This window comes from Myotis daubentonii, chromosome 6 (genome assembly GCF_963259705.1).
Source record: "Myotis daubentonii chromosome 6, mMyoDau2.1, whole genome shotgun sequence".
Lineage (NCBI taxonomy): Eukaryota > Metazoa > Chordata > Mammalia > Chiroptera > Vespertilionidae > Myotis > Myotis daubentonii.
The window spans coordinates 63,724,531-63,730,068 of NC_081845.1; the positions used below are offsets into that span (position 1 = coordinate 63,724,531).

General features: G+C 40.8%; 1 pseudogene; it reads right to left on the minus strand.

The window, feature by feature from the left end:
* Positions 1–597: 597 nt before the first annotated feature.
* LOC132236497 (eIF5-mimic protein 2-like) lies at positions 598–2,001 on the minus strand (annotated as a pseudogene).
* Between the last annotated feature and the right edge of the window lie 3,537 nt (positions 2,002–5,538).

Sequence of the window (5,538 nt, forward strand, 5' to 3'; positions counted from 1 at the left end):
CATAGCTTCGGGACCAGCAAGAGCTCAGTTTTGCAGAGTGCCTACAGCTCTCACTCCTGGCATTGTGGGGAATGGGAGATGGAGCCTTGTTAACCATTCCCGACCTGCAATAATGTGAGCAAAGGCAACTCTCCCTCCCTTCCGGGTGCTGAGAAGCACGTGGGGCATCGGCCTGTTGAATGCACTCACTGTGCAGTACAATAAGCAGATGCCATGCCCTCCCTTCTCCCCACCGGCCTCAGGGCGGACTGTAAGGAGAAGCACTGTCAGCCAGGTGTGCCTGCGTGAAGTGAACAGGAGTAAACGGGTGGTACCCCAGTCCCTTTGAACTAGACAGTGGAGACAGAACTACAGAGGAAACTGAAGAAAGGGATGCTTTAAATCTGTGTGTATAAATCCTGAAAAGATTCCAAGCAACCCTTGCAGATGAAGTGATTGCCTATTAAGGGATCTACCAAAACTCAAAATAAGAAAATACAGGAGGTAGAAGATAACTGAAAAGACTAATGCAACATTAGGTTCAAATCTGTAGCCCCTGTAGCTACTTAAAACATGGTTTTAGAAACTAAACCCAACATATCCAGGAACCATAGAAACAGTTAAAATAAAACTTGCTATGAAAGCCCTTATATCATGCTTGATAGAGGAAGATAGGAAGACAGATGTAAGATCCAGGACACACGAGACATGGCATTTCATCTGCAACCCCTGTTTGCTTTACTGAGGGCGTAGTTTCCAACTTCAGTCACCTTCTTCAGCTTCAGACTCAGGTTCTTCTTCAGCATTTTTGAGCCACTCCACAAACTTCTTCATTTGTTCAAGGAAGACACTTTTCCCCTTTGCAACATGTGCTTCTCTATAGCACTTCAGAATGAGCTACTCCCTCAGGACTGCAGCTTTATAAAAAAAAGCACCACAATTTTCTGGAAGGCTTCCGTGAAATGCGTGTTATCATAGCAATCAATACTCCTGCATCTTCAGTAACAGAGTCAGCTCAGCCTGACCTTGAGTGGTGAAGGCAGCGAGGAGAGGGCTGTTTTGCGTCAAGTGCTTGATGGCTAGCTCCTCTACAAGCTCCTCTTTGTTGTTCCAGTCCATGGTGCTCCTTACACCGGGCCAGATTCATCCAATGACCAACGTGTTCTGGGATGTTGGTGTGTTTTTTCATCTCCTCCTTGACATACAAAATTATATCCTTAAATGAATCACCATGGGACATCTGTTCTTAACGTTCTTTCTGGAGTTCTTTATGAGCTCCCATAGTTTGCTGATTCCGAACATTTTCTGAAAGCTCTTTTAAGCCTACCTCGACGAAATGCTTTGTGAAATGTTCAAGGCTTTGTTTATTCACAGGAAAAAGTTCCATCAGTCTGTTATCCGTGCTGACTTTCCGAAGACTTGCGGCTACTGCATTGATGTCTTTTTCATTTATCCATAATTTAAAGAGCTTTACAGCCAAAGCTGCTGAAACCCCTTATTTAACCAAGTTCTCATTATAAAGGCTATGAAGAAGGGATGCAGTAAGTGCTCCACTAGCCGGAAGAACACCCATCAGCATAGCCAGCTTATTCCTCTCCGACTCCAAAAAACCCTTTACAGCAGCTTTTTTACTTCATCTTCAAACCCTTCTCCAGGTAGTTGTATCACCTGATTAACTTGTTAAAAACTTAAGCAAATGCTTGCATGGCATCCAGGTCTTATTGTGCTGTGAACACATAGACATCTGCGTGCATCATGTCATCTGCCAGCGTACCACCTGGGGCCAGCATTCCCGGGGCCACCAGAATGTCAAAGAGTGTTTCTGCATATGGGCCGCAATCCAGTGTTGCCCCAGAAGCACCAAGAAACGTTGCTACTGCCTCCAAATCAGTACCAGTTTCACTTAAGCCTTGAATAATCATTTTGAAACTGAGCAGGGTCAAACCTCTCTTTTTCATCTCTTTTTCTGGTTTTAAAATGCTGGCCCGAGAGTGTTGGCTTTTGCTGCTTTTAATTGTTCATAAAAGACACCCAGATTTAAGGTGAAGAGAAAAGGGCTAGAAATTCCAGAGGTGGCAACAACTGTGGCAGTTTCTGCAGCAATAAATCTTAAGAAATTGAAAGGACTGTGAATCAAAGGTCGTCACCACCAATTCAGTGCCAATAGGAGTCCCCAATTTGGGGTGCAGTGAAGAGAGACACTATTCAGTGCAAGAAAGGTCAATTGTGATTCAGCATGGCTGCGGAACGGCACATTTGTAAAACAGCTCAGGACAGGCAGCCCAGATGTTATGGCTCCAGTGTTACAGCTCTGGTCTGGAGATACAGCTGTGCTCCACTCCCAGGAGACAGCTTTGCTCTGTGCAGCTTCAGCCAATATTGCTGGTCCAGCTGGGAAAACACAATCTTGGGTGGAAACTAAAGTTCACCCAAGACAGTTATATACAGAAGAGTGCCCATCCCCAGTCCCTGATGAGTTTATTTCTATGCAAATGAGTATTCCAAATCCTTATAGTTTGGTCCAAATAGCACCATCCTGATTGGTTGGAATGCAGCCATTCTGATTGGTGAAGATGCAAGTGGTGATATAGCTGTGCAGCTCCTATTGGACAGGGGAAGTCTCAGTCCCACTGGTCAAATTTTGATACTAGGAACTCTCTTATAAGGTCAACTCAGAGGGTGAGAACACAGTGTAGCAGCCCCGCATGTGGCTTTTCCTTGAAATACAGTGTGTGTGAGAAACAAGAATGGCTTCTAGACTCTGGTTATGAATTTGAGCCCAATTAACCACAAGGAGTCTTTTTTTGACAAGTGTATTCTTCTTGAGGTCAACAGGACTCCAGTGGATATTTGTATGCCAATGTTCATAGCAAAGCCAACGGTGGAAAAAATCCATGTGTCCATCAACAGAAAAAATGGAAAAACAAAATGTCACACACACACACTGGAATACAGAATATGAACAGACCTTGAAACATTATGCTTAGTGAAATACGCCACACACAAAAGGACAAATATTCTATAATTCCATTTGTATGAGGCACCTATAATACAAATTCAGAGAGATAAGAAGTAGAATAGAGGTTCCAGGGGCTGGTGAGAAGGGGAAAGGAGAATTATTATTTAAAGGCTACAGAGGGTTTTTTGTGGGGATAATGAAAAAATTTTAGGTATAGATAGTGGTGATGGTTATAAAACTTCATGAACATATTTAATGCCACTGTATTGTACACTTAGAAATAGTTAAAAAAAACTATTCTGCAATGTATATTTTAGGACCAAAGGTATAAAAATCACTCCTTACAAAGCAGATTTTTTAAATTAATTTGCTTTCTAAAATCATATTTTTCACTATATTTATAGTACATATAAAAACTTTTAAAAACTCATATATATAGTTTGATGGTACTAAATTCCCTTTAGTATACTATTTCTAATTCTGATTCCTGATTTGTAGATTTTTGTGAAGTTAGGTTTAAATTTAAAGTCATGAAAGGATAAAACTGAAAAATATAGCTGTTTTGACTGTTGTCTAAATTTTTTAAAATTATACTTGTTAATATTCATTGTGATTATCCCACAGTCACTTCAGTTATGTGAACAATGTTGTCTGTGTGTCATTTCTATTCATTTCTACTCTTTGCAAGCAACGTTGGCAAAGATAATTATTTTAAAGAATGGAAGCTGCATTTTGCCAAAGGGAATGGGATAAAACAGCAGAAAATTTGCATTTTCTTCAAAATGCCAAAGTTATGAATTCCAGGAGGACTCTAATTTTGGTTGCTAAAGCTTGCCAGTCTTTTCTGGATGAGATGAATGATTGAAATGTACTTGAGACCTTTTCTTGATTGAAAATGTGGAGTCCAAAAGTTTTCCAACTTAAAATTCTAAGTTTTTGTTTTCTTAATGATAATAGTAACTAGTAATAATTTTATAACATCAGTGGTCCTATGGATGGTAATGACTTGTGCTGAAGGAATTCAAATGAGGCCTGGCTCCACAGAAAATATGATGTATCTAAAGTACAGTCAATTTAGTATGCTACATATCATTGAAATGGCACAGTGTAATTGAACCTTAATTTCCTCTCAAACCTCAATATCTCACGGTGTTTAATTACGTGGATTCCTGAACCTCTCTGCATGGGTCTAACCCTGGCCTCACCATCTGTCAGCTATGAAAGCCTGAGTAAGATACTTACCCTGTTTGTGCCACAGTTTCCTTGCCAGTAAAATGGGGATAATAATAGGATGTAGGTAATATTATTGTGATGAGGCTTAAATGTAAAGCATTTAAAACTGCGCTTGCCCAGAGTAAACATACAAATTGGTAGTTAATTTTTTCAAAAGGTACACATCTGTCCACTCAACATTAATATTTTACATTATTAACACTTCATTCATTTCTTGCACTTAATTAAGCTTTATCTCCTTAGTCGAGTCAGATTTCTTTCATTCTTCCTAAATCAAGCCTGAATTAACAGTACCAAAGAACTCAAGCAATGGTCCTCACCCTTTTTTCTACCCCCCAAACAGATGAGCATAACAAAACCCCATGAGTAAAAGAGGCTCACTGCTGGGACTGACTGGCAGACCCTCGCCTTCGGATGAATGATTACACTGACACCTGTTTCTGTGAAAGAGAGGCTAAGAGACTACTTGGCTATCGCCACCAACCAGCCCCGTTCCCCTGCCTCCTTAGGCTTTTATTGTAACAACAGCTTGAACTAAAATTAACTATTAGATACTATCAGCAGGGTAAGCATCCTTGAGAAGACACATGTGTCTTTTAAGCAAGGATACTTTGAAGTCTAAACATAAAGATTCCAGTAAAACATCCGGGGGCTTGGACTTGTTTGGAAAAGTCAAGGCAGGGGCTGCCGCCTTCGGCTAGGTCCCCAGAGGCCTCCGACTTTTCAGAGATCCTCCTTACAGACCTTCCAACCAAGTCCTGTGCTTCCTGCAGCTCATGAATGCGGCATTCTATAGGAGAATGGGAGAAGAGATAATGGGGTGGGACTTTATGCCAAATTCTTTGTATTATTGGAAACAATATGTTGGTAGTTTTAAGAAGGCTTTCAGGTGAATCTGAACCATTTTCCTTCCCACCTCCTTATCCATTCCTACCTGGATCAGAATCACAGTATTAAAAAGAGGTTAAGCAGTAAATGTTTTGTTCTCCCTACATTTGAGCATGTGCCATCTGCTCTTTTTGACATGGCACTACTACATTGGAGCTAAATTAAAAAATCAGTTAGCTCTGGCCAATGTGGCTCAGTTGGTTGGCGCATCATCCATACACTGAAAGGTCAGGGCACATACCTACGTGGTGGGTTTGATCCCCAAACAGCGTGCCTATGGAAGACAACCAATCTATGTTTCTGTCTTACATCGCTGTTTCTCTCTCTCCCTTCCCTCTTTGTAAAAAAGAATCAATAAACATATCCTTGTGAGGATTTTTATTTTAAATCAGTTAGATGGTGTGATAGGCAGAATAATGACCTCCAAAGATAGCTGCAGCCTAATCCCCAGTAATGCGAATATATTACCTTACAGGCAT